Genomic DNA, 11,983 nt, shown 5'->3' with positions numbered 1-11,983 from the left:
TTTTCCCTCATCTGCCTCAAGATCGTCCTTGGGAGACCACTGAAGAGAAGCCCCCCCTGTCTAGAATCTGGCTCTGAAGGGGAAAAGTCACACGCCACAGGCCCTGAGACCTGAAAGCTCAGTGTTAAGCTACTGTTTTCACAAGTGTGTTTGCTGTATGCTAAAAAGAGGGCACCATGCCCCGTTTGCAACAATAGCAGCTTTGGAAGCTGTCCCACCTCTCGGCCTGGCTGGACTTCTCCTGAGTTCCAGGTGGTCTCCCACAGAAGATCCTCACCTGTTCTACAACCACCGTGACAGACAGACTGAGATGTAAGACGCTTCCCCACCAAGGACTGAGACATGAAACTCCTAAAAGGCCCCTCTGCTCCTTCCAAGGACTGGGACTGAAACCCCCAGCCCAGGGGAGGTGTGTGGGGGGAGGCAAGCTGACCAAAGCGAGATGTTTGCCTGCAGGTTGTGACCACTGGACCGAGAACACAATGGCTTTCATTTACTGCTGAGAACATAGACTACCTGTTACATCTGTTCCCTATTGTATCTGTTTCCCCCCCCCTCACAATTTTCAGTAATAAAAACCTCTGAGTCAGCTAGAGCCTTTGAGATCTCCCCAGCGTAGCAGGCAGATCCTCGGCTGGACTGGACCAATACACTTCGTCTCTGCGTTGGTAGCTATATCCCCTCTCCCTCTCCCCCTCTCTCTCTCTCTTTCTCTATCTTTTTCTCTCCCTTAATCCCTCTATCGCATTTTTGCTGTAGTTATTTCAATAAAACCACATTTTATTTGATTATCACTACAAACCCCCTGGTACCGTGTTGGTTTTTGCACTCTGAGATCATTCCTACGAACCATCAGGTCATCTGTTCACTAGGACGGACCCTGACACCCCCTTGCTGAAAGCAGCCCCCCAGACCCTGTGATGGCTGCTCCATCTTCCCCACAGGGAACACTGTCCCCAGCTGAGCAGGGGGCTGCAGGGCCAGAGCCTGTGGATGGCCTCCTGCCCAAGGTGTGGGCCGAATTTTTCAAATAACAATTGCATCTGCTGGACCAAAGGTGGCCCTGGCTGCACCAGAAGCTGGAGGGAATATGCCAGCACCAGAGATGGCTGGTTAAGGAATTCATACAGCAGCATCCTGCACGCCCTCTGTGCCTATGGTCAAGTTGCCAAACTCTTGGTGCCAGTACTGCAGCTTCTCCTCTGTAGCAGTCTGAATTGCTGCTAGCACAGTCCAGGGCAAAGAAGCAAAAAGGACCTTTGCATAATCTCCACAGATGTTTTATTCAGCTGTGCAGGGAGATGTTCAGGTGCCAGCAGCCACACACAGAGGGTCTCACTTTGTCTCCACGGGGGTCTGGGGGCTGACCCTGATCTTGGGGCAGTACAAAGATAAGGGGGAAAATCAGGGAATAGGGAAGGTGTGGCTCAGGAACACAGGAACAGACATAGGAACAGGGGAAGGAGCCAATGGGGTCTAACAGCTTTTTGAGGGAAGCTTCTTGTGCCTCTCTAGACCAGGGAATGCCCCCTCAGGGTCTCCACAATTCCTCCTGTTTTATATTATTAGGAAAGCTTCTCTGAAGGATCAACTGAATCAACACAAAATGACAAAAACAATCAAAAGCACTCATAAGACAATTGTTCAAAATGCAAACAATTCTGAGTTCCCAATGTGTCAACAGATTTCTTGGAGTGTCTTAGATCTGGCAGGAGGGATGCAGGGTTTTCTTAGCACAGTTTATCAGGAAACTGAGTCACACATACTGAACCTCTGGGCCATGGCCTCCTCACTGCCATCGTGCAGCAAGGAGGCCCAGAGGCTGCTGTGCTCTGGTCCTGTCAGGGATGAGCACAGCGGCTCTGTGGCCAGTGCCAGCTCCAGCTCCAGCAGCTCACAAGAGGAGACTCCTTCCAGAAGCTCTGCTGGCTCCAGTGTGGCAGACCAACAGAGCCCACTGGAAGCCCCCCTCCATTGCAGCCACCCCCAGCTGCGCCCATCATCACTGCAGAGCAGGAGCTGCCCCAGAGGAGCCGCGGCAGGAGCTCGTGGCAGTGGCAGGTCCCTGTGCCCAGGGCAGAGCCACAGAACCTCTGCTCCTGCCTGGGACAGGGGCTGCTCACCCTGGTGTCCCACCGAGAGGAGGGATCCTGGGCCCCAAACTCTGCCCAGCCCTGCAATAGGCCACCCCCCCAGCAGTGCCAGCAAGGTTCCTGCAGCCATTCAGTCAAATCAGAGGAAACAAATGTCTCTGTAGCTGACACAGTCTCTGCACACAGCTTTCTCCCCCTTCTCCTGGTGCCTTTCCCTGACTCCATCAAGAGCTGCAGGAAATGCTGTGTGAGCCATGATGATGGAAGAGCTACTGATAAAAAAAACTGGGGTGATGCTTTCAGAGGAGTCATGAATGGAAGACTGACCAACCTTCCAGCCAATGGTATGCAAAAAGATTGCATTCCTTAAATAATTGACTGCAATAAATTAGTAAAAAGAAAGATACGGAAACAAAATAAATCTCCCACAGCTGCTGGCTTTCCTCAGGCTCCATGGTCTATGTTTTGCTAGACTCACTTCATTTAGGCAGAATATTAACTGCCCTGACTTGCTGGAGACTGACCACAAGGTCTCATCTGTGGTGGGCAGTCACTAAAATTAGCTCAGCAGAGGCATCTTCAGATGTCCAAGTGTAGCAGAAATACATATTCTCTGCTTCATGACTGTGTGGCAACAGCTGCTGGTGTGGATTTGTCAGTGTTGCTTCACGGATTACTCCTGGGAAGGAATTGTGTGCACAGGCACAGTATGATGGCTTCGATCTCCTCTAATTACTCCAATCAGAGGATGGCCAGAACTTTTAGGCAAAAAGCATCATGACAGAATAATTTACAATATTCTCCAAACTACTCCTGTGGTTTGGATTTTCTTACTGATTAGGTTCAGTTTCTGGCCTCAAGAAATTAGTCCAGAAAGAACAGGCAAAGCTCAGCTTGCAAGTTAGAGTGCAAGTCTTTAATCTGCTGGTTTTGCAGTGTGTACAAACAACTTCTCAACATATTTGCAAAAAAATCTCTTAGTTCTTTCTATACCTATCCAGAACCTGACTCTCCTCATTTTATTTTGATTTGAGAGCCAAGCATGATTTATTTCTGGACAGGGAAGTAAGAACTACCTGCAAATACAGACTACAAGTGTGAATCTGTACTGCAGGAACTGAGCTGTAGCTTGAAATTAAAGGCGAGAAGTGATGCTATGGTAAATGTGAACATCTAGTGCTGACATAGGAGCCTTCTGCAATGCTCCACCAACCCATGGTTCACATTGCTACAAACTCTCTTTCTGGTGTTACAAAGAGTGTTGAAGAGCTGGCTGTAAGTAAAAAAAATAGCCAGAATGATAATTTTCGTTAATATGGCAGACAATGACTATCTAATAATTCAGAGCTCATAGAAGTGAGTATTCAGATTTCCACTTAGTATGTGCTGGCAGTTTTAATTTGAAATCAACAGGTTTATCCAAATCAAGTTATCCATAGGAATTAATTTGCTCTATGATCTACCTAAAAATGCCTCATTGTCTGCTAAGTTTAGTAGAAATTTGCAAAGTCAACAGTCCACAGATTTTCATTTCTTGTTTAGTGGCTATTCTGCAGGAAAGCTTTTACAGACTAATCAGTTTGGATGTAATTAAAATGCCAGTACATTTCATCTAGCCATTTTGGTATGAGAACAAAACCATATGACTGCACAGCCTTTTAAAAACTATTTTAAAATAAATTTTCAAATCAACAGTCTGAGTAGGACTCAGAATAAAAACTCTACCAAACTTCAACTCCATTGGAAGATTCCCTTGTCACCCTGTGAATCAATTCTACATTCAGAAGATTGAAAGTCCCCAATATGTTGGTTTTGGTATGGTTAGGAATTGTGGAAGGGTGTTCTTCCTTCTCAGCTCCATGCTGCAGTGCCTTTGGGATGTGGCCTGCTGGCCGTTGTTTGTGCAGCCCTGGTATTTCTCCATGAGGCAGAAAGTGCAATTGCATTTCCAGCCCAGAGCCCATGAGGAGTGGGGTGTGCAGAGCTGTGCCAGACCCAGTCCAGCAGCTGTGCCGCCAGAGGGTTTTGGTTCCTGCCCAGGGCAGCTGGTGCATCTCTGCCGTGAGTGCCTCCCCTTGCCAGGTGCCCATGGACAGCAGGTGCAGGGTTCTGCACAGGGCATGGAACAGGGTGGGGATGTCTGCTGGCAACAGAGTGCAGTGGAGAGCAAACAGCCCAGGATGGTCCTGGAGTGTGTGACAGAGAACTCCTGACACAGCTGGTGACTGAGCCAGTGAGGGAAGGCACTGCTGGGCCTGCTGTTTGTGAGGAGAGAAGGGCTGCTGGGTGACAGGAGGGTTGGAGGTGGCCTTGGGCTCAGGGATCACAAAATGCTTGTGTTTGATGCCCAGAGAAGGAACGAGAGACGTTGGGGAAGTGTTGACCTGCAACAAATTGTGAATTTGTTAAGCTTTAACAGGCAGTGCTTAGTCGTACCTTCCCTCACACCAGTGGTTAATGTGTGCAAGTGGATGTCAGCCTTGAGAATAAAGACAGTTGGCCTACTGAGGAGGTAGCTGCAATGCATTCAAGCAGAAGAAGGCTCTTAACCATGGAAGGAGAATTTGAGGAACAGGATGTTCACCCCATGACCAGCAGAGACCCTCAAGAGATCCCTACTCTAAATGTCAGTAATTTTGGGGAAGTGATTTAAACATGTCAAACACTTTGTGAGAATGTTTAGCCTGTGAGTTTCAGCAAAGTAATGAATAAAAGTAATGAAAGTAATGTCTTAGTTCCATGGATACTTAACATGTGGGTGTGCATGTTTCAGGGAAGTGATTCCTCACACACCCAGCACTGAAATAAAGTAATGCCTCTTTTCTCACACTGAGCTGGCAGTGTGGATTGGGCCCTGCTCGGTGATGTTCATTTTGGTCATTTCTATTGAAGCATAAAGAATGGTTGAAATGAAATCTTTTCCAGCTGTTTCCCTTTGGTTTACCTGTTTGAGGGTTAAAATTGTGTGCTGCAGGTGTGCTGGGTGTGTGCAGAGCAGTGCAGCCAGAGAAACCCCTTGGCTTGCCCACAGGTTGTCATGCCTTGTTCCCAGGTGTGCCCAGCTGTGGCAGGAGAAGGAGCCCGCAGCACAGTGGGCACCGTGCCCTGCCCAGCCGGGGCTCTCTGGCACAGAGCAGCAGCAGCGCCAGCACCGTTCAACCCGCTCCTGCCTTGGCTTCCCCTGGCACACAGAAGCCTCTGGAAATCAGCACCGCCAGTGGCATTCCCAGCTGGGAGCAGCTGCTGCTGGCGGGCAGATGCTGCCAGTTCGACTGCTGCCAAAGGGGAAGAAAGGCAGAGATGTACCCGCACCGGAGCCCTGGGCACGTCCAATAAAGGTGCAAATATGTGGAGAGATTTGTTAGGAAACATTTCAGCTGTGATGCCAACAGTGGCTTCTCTCCTGGTTCTGTGTGTTCCAGACAAGTAATGCAATGGTTGGCTCTGACAATTAAGAAGCAGATGTTATGTGGATGTTCAAATGTGTAGTGATGGTATTGTAATATATCCTCCCATAGTCCTCTTTCCCGTCCCCCTTGTAATAGCCTTGGTAGTCAGGGCATTTGGGGAGGGCTGGCTTGTGACCAGCAGGCAGGGTGTAACAACACCTGACCTCCAGTCAGGATGCAAGAAAGTAATCTCCACCAAAGGACAGCAGAGAAAGAGTTGACTGACAAAACTTTTGGAGGGGCTGAGGGTATAAAAGGCAGAGCATCCTTTTTGTAGATGAGAACGTGGCTGCTAGTCACAGAGACTCCCAATGCTGCAACTTTTCCTTATTCAGTCCTTTGTTAAGGTTTACTAAACCTTTAAAATGTTAAAAGTGAGAGTCATTTCTCACATGTGCAATGCTGTGGGCCATTGTCTTGGTCTGGTTTCCTTTGCTTGGGTCCCATCTGAGTGCTCAGCTGGGGTACAGGCTGTAGGTGCTTGAGGCACTCTTGGAGTTCCTCTTGGATCCCCTGAACAACAGGGTTTGGCCCATGAGGGGAATTTGTGCTGCTTTGTGACAGAGAAGAACTTCCCAGACTCTTTTGTGTTTGCTGTAGGGAAGGTTGATTATTGCTTTGCATAAATTCACAGACCAACATGCTTTGTGATGCTTTTCTTTGTCATACTTTGCTTTGTGATGTCACGGCATGGTTGCCACATCGTTGTGGTGACATCAGAAGGTTGCCTTGGTGCACAGAAGGCCTGAGTGTCAGAGCAGCCCTAGGCTTTGCTCACATCGGGAGAACCCTCCTGGTTGGAGCATTGGTCAGTGGGTAGTTGCACTCTGAGAGGCCATTTTTTTTCTAGTGTTGGAGAAGACTGGCACAGCTCTGGGAATATGATCCACCATCTGGCCACAGCAGCTTTTGCTGCTTATGGTGTTTGTTTTTCCGCGTATTACGTTACACACTTTGCACGTAAGTAGAGTTTTCCATTCTACTTAGGTTAGGGTGTATCCTAACCTGGCTTTTGTATGTCTTCCTGCTGGTGGCTGAGTTTCTGATTTTGAAAGAGAAAGAGCATTAGGATGCCACTGCTGTGGTAAAGCTCCTGTCAAGAGGTTCAGCTAAAAGGGGGTGTCTGTAGCCACAGGGGCAGCATTTGCAGGGGAACCTGCAGGGCTTCCGTTCCCTCCAGGGGAGAGTCTGTGGCAGCAGAGTCTGTCATTTCCTCAGTTTGCTGGGATAAGCAAGACACCTTTGAGATTGTAGACTGGCAGAGCTTCTTGGAAGGCCTTCTAAAAACTCTGCAGTTGTTCCCAGAATTCAGAGAAAGCTTATTTCTTTTTAACTTTTGTCATGAAAGGATTTGACTGTCTAACTTGACCTTTTTCAAAGTACTAAAATAGTGATTCCCTTTGCAAGGAAATGAAAACTCCAAAGCAGTGAGTGTCTGCCACAGCTAAGGGGGATTTTAGGGAAGCTTTTCTGAGCAACTGTTTCAAGCAAGTTAATGAGAACCGGTGCATGCAACTGATTAAAAAAAAAAAAGAACCTCAAGGAGAGGATTTCAGAAGCTGTTTTATGTCTTTGGTAGAACAGGAGCACTGAGTGTTAAAAAACAATTTGCATTTTCTTGGTCATATTTGTATTCATTTACTGGCAAAACAGGCCAAATTGTACGCACAAGCAAGAATATTGTCCTGATCCCTTGCTGGCTGTGTGAATGAAATGTGTCTGCTGGAGGGATGTTGTGAAACGGGAAATCATCTCTGTTTGGGGTGACTTGTTCTGTGGGATTCAACAGCCCAGGCAGTTTTCTGACAGCATCTGGTTCATTTTCCCTTCCCACTACAGGTCACCTGAAGCGTGTATTCAGCAGTGCTGAAGATCCTGAGGTGAGTGAGAAAGGAACATTTCAAGTTCCTGGTGTTTAAGAATTGTAGAACATGATGTGAGCTGGGCCAGTAGCAGTAGAGTGTGGAGGGCCAGCTAGGAAGGCCAAAAGAAAATCCATTTTCATGCCTGAAGAAAAATAACAAAGTGCAAAATGGATATTTTAAATTTCTATATCAGAGCTTTGAAGAACTACAAACCTAATTTTGAAGAGAGAACCTTGCTTGCTGACGGCAGGTAGGGTGGAATATTTACATAGGAGCAATTTCCTGTACAGTTGAATTAGACCATTTTAATTTAGTCAGAGTCCCTTAGAATTCTATTCCTATCAAACTTTATGATATCTACTTAGAAGATGTGGTTATAGAACAGGAAGGCCATCTTGCAATGGTGCCTGCTGTATCTGAAGTGCAATGGGCACCTTTGTGGCTGGGGAGCTGCGTGGGCCCAAAGGACGCAGGGCTGGCGGCCGTGAGCAGCTGGAGATGAGGCAGCGTGGGGCCAGGGGGCCAAGAAGGCCAAGGGCACGGTGGCTGTGCCAGCAGCAGTGGGGCAGCAGGAGCAGGGCAGGGAGCATGGCCCTGTGCTGGGCAGCGCTGCGGCCACAGCTGGAGTGCTGTGTGCAGCTGTGGGCCCTGGGGAGCAGAAAGTCATGGAGGGGCTGCAGCGTGGGCACAGAGGGACAGGGGAGCTGGGCAAGGGGTGCAGCACAAGGCCAGGGAGGAGGTGCTGAGGGAGCTTTAGCCTGGACCATGGGGGCTCATGAGGGACCTTCAGGCAGACTTCCATTGATCCCTGCCTTGGATCCATAGAGCCAATGCTCAGCACGAGGGCTGTTTCCCTGCCAAACATCTCTTCACTGCATCCAAGTGCTTTAGACACTGGAGTAGGTAACACTTTCATATTTTGTTTATTTGTTTGTTTGCTAGAAGGAGAAGCCTTGTGTAATTTCTCCTTCTCCGGGGAGCTTTTACTCAATCTTTCCTGCCCTTTTCCAGCACTGGCAGAAACACATCACTTTCAGGTTAATGACTCCCGTGTCTTTAGGCTGCCCAGGGAATCAGTGTGTGTTGTGTTTGGGAATTGAGCAGGAAATCAATGCCCTTGCATTCCAGCTGGTGCTCAGAGATTAGAGGTGCTGTGAGGGGCTGGGCTGCATTTTTGATTCAAGCCACTTTAGCACGATCAGTGTGGTCGAGTCCAAGCGAAGAACTTGCCCGAGCACAGATGCACAAAGAGAGCCGTTCCCAGTGCAATGCTCATTCCATAAGGACCCACACACTCCAGATTCCCCAAGAGTGTGGGTTACTGAAGCAACAGGACAGCAAGTTCAGGATGGCTGCTGATCGGGGCACTGCTACCGAGTGCTGATGTGTGTAGCGACAGAAAGGACAGGATTGATTCAGGGTGACCCCCACGTGGCGAATAATGTGCTTTGACTCTATGATTTAGAAGGTTAAACAAATGCTTTCTTAGGCTATGTTATATTACACTAGTACTATATTAAAACTATACTATAGAGATACTATACTAAAAAGCTACAAAAGAAAAATTCGTGACTGTCTCCAGACAGTCACAACACAGATTTTATCTAATTAGCTAATCAAGCTAAACAACTACCACTAAAATCCAATTAACAAATCACTTTCAGTAAACAATCACTATAACACATTCTACATGTACTAAACAACAACAGCCAGTAGAGATAATTGTTTTCTCTTCTTCTCTAAGTTTCTCACTACCTTCCCTTAAAAAAAACCTAGGAGAGAGAGAGGAACTATATCTCTCTGTATTCAAAGAATGTAAATGCCACAGCACAGTAAAGAGAGATTAAAAAAATGAGATCTGTCTATCTATCTATTTGAATCTTCCTGGCTCAGCTCCAAACCAGTGGAAGATGCAAAGCTCACCTAAAGGCATCCCTTCAGGAGAGGAGTAGAGACAAGTTCCATTGACTGATGCTGAGTAGGCAGAGATGTTTCCCCCTCCAGAGATGGTTGTTTTTTCCCCTCATGTTTTCCTCCTCCAGCCTCTTGTGCCCTGAAGCCTTCTTTTTATCCTTTAAATTTTTGCATGTCCTGAGGGAGTGGAACTATCCCATGCTGTAGCTGGGGTCTGGTGACTTTGCTCATACATGACACATGGTTTGCATTACATGACACATGGTTTCCTTCACTGGCATCCCCAGGGCTGTGTAAGTGCATTCGTTAATGGGGCCTTATCAGAAACTCTGTTACTGCTGATCAGAATTCTCAGTTGACAAAAGAGGGAGAAGAAACACCTTAGTCCTCCTGCATATACTGAGGTGGCCATAGAGATTCTCTGACTTCCATCAGAGATCTTTGCATGCATCCTTATCTCCTGAATGACCCAGTTTTCTAACGAGAGTGTGGATGTCAGGAGGGAGGAATGCTGGTGCAGGCCTGAAGAGAAGGTGAACTCCAGAAGTGTCTCTCACAAGGAGTGAGCTCACCCAGGAAGCCCCTGCAGAGCCAGGATGGAGCTGTGGGACAGGGCAGGGTGTCAGTCACTACTGAAAGACAAACAGGACATGGCAGAAGCAGAGGGAGGCTCTCACCAGACCCTTGAGAATTGCCACCCCTTCCCTGTCAGCTGCCTGAGAGGCTGCTGGAGCTTCAGTCCCAGATGACCCCTGATTGTAGGGCCAGGGTCACTTTGGAATCTGTGCCTCCCCTCGGGCAGAGAACGACCCAGGAGAGCAGCAGCACAGTGCTTTGGGAACGCATGAGCCCAGCAGTCTGTGAGTCTTGGCCCACAAAGGGCGTATGGGAAGTTGAAACCCATCTTCTCTTGCTTTCTGTGCAGGTGCTTCTAGAGAAAGAGCAGGAGCACACTGCCTCATCTGAGATGCCATGCCAGACTCAGGGAGAGCTGTTCCCTGCCCGAGAGCAGGAAGAGCAGCTCAGGCAGCAGGTGGAAGAGCCACAGGAGAATGGCCAGGTAAGCCTGACTGGCCAGGGCACAGAGGGAAGGGTAGGAAGAGGGGCATAAACCAGAGCTCTTGGGACTGAGGAGGCCAGGAGTCCCACAGGCAATGGAAGCACAGAGCCTTGCAATCTGCAGAGATCAGCACCAGGACAGGAAGGTTACAGTGGAAGCAGAGCTGAGTGGAAAAGCAGAAAGAAGGGGCTGAATAAATGTTATTTTGAGGCTAAAAGAGGGAAAAGATGAGCCTGATGGCAGCTCTCAGTCACTTGCTCTGCTTTTGTGTGCACAGAACATCAAGGCAGAGCCACAAGCAGAGCTGCCTGAAGCTCAGAGTGCCATCATGGCAGTGAAGAGGAGGAATGAAGACATCCAAGAGGAGAAGAATCTCCCTATGCAGAGGGGCAATCAACAAAAACAGGTGAATGAAGGAATGGCAGCCACTCCACTCATGAAAGAGAGGCCTTTCCATTGTTGTTTACAGAAAATTGACGAATAGATGGAGGCACAGCTGCAAGAAACTGAGACTAGGATAAAGGCAAGGAAGAAGAGGCTAGATGAAAAAATTAAAATCATCAAAGAGAAAATGAATCACCTCCTTCAGGAGCAAAAGGCTCTAGAAAAGCGAGTGAAATAGCAATCAGCACTGCAGTCACCCAAGGGTGGTTTCTGCCCTCCTTGCCTTTCCAGTGCAGAGCAGCAGGGGTGGGTGATGCCTCTGAGTGCCATCCTGATGAGGTCTCTGTCAGAGCTGCTCTCAGGGACACTTCCTGCTCTGCTGGATCTCAGCTGATGCTCTAGGCAGTGGCATTACTCCTTTGGCCATTTAGCCAGCAGTCATCCAAATGAACTCCTGCTGGCTTCTTCCAGGTGACCTTGTTTCTTGAGGTGTTTTTGCAGGTGAACATGGTCACTCACATAGATTTGGAATACGAGCTACAAGCTGTCTGTATCCCTTGCAAATCTGCTCCTGTACTTTCCTTTCTTCCCAGTCGATGACTCCTGGCTGACAGGCACAAGCTGTAGTCTCTGACTGCTTTGTTCTGTTTGACTTGAGGTGGAAGTGTCGCCATCCTACCTGGCAGCCTGCAGAGAGTTCCAGCAAATGACGGGCAACCAAGAGCCCCGAGGCTGGCATGAGGCCCAGGAACTGACCCATCCAGAGATGCTGCAGGATAAGCACGTCCCAAGGAAGGTGCAGAAAAAGAGAATTTCATGGCAGGAGGTAGAATATTAGAATGAGGAGCTGCAAATGTATCTGCAGACCTAGGAGGGGGAAAGGAGTCTTTGGGAGGAAGTGGAGCAGTCATTGCTGCAGTCATCCTTTAGAACAAGAAACTGGCTATGAACTCGAGTAAAACCAGCCTTTGGTCTTGACCATTTGGTTTCACAAGTGGACATCCAAAGCAATCCAGTTGAAGAGCTCTGCATGTGGCTGACAGCAGCTTCCTAAGGGCTTGCATTTCAAATGGCAATCTCTCTTGCATTTCAGGGCAATCTCTGCCACACCTTCCTGACATCAACTCATTTCTTGTCTCAGATCTACACTGACTTTGACACTGAAGCTGCTGCAGAAGCAGCAGTGCCATCCCAAGGAGCCTTTGCTCTCCAGATGAA

This window comes from Ammospiza nelsoni, chromosome 9 (assembly GCF_027579445.1).
Source record: "Ammospiza nelsoni isolate bAmmNel1 chromosome 9, bAmmNel1.pri, whole genome shotgun sequence".
Lineage (NCBI taxonomy): Eukaryota > Metazoa > Chordata > Aves > Passeriformes > Passerellidae > Ammospiza > Ammospiza nelsoni.
The sequence above is the reverse complement of the archived record's forward strand: the minus strand, read 5'-3'. Positions refer to the sequence as shown.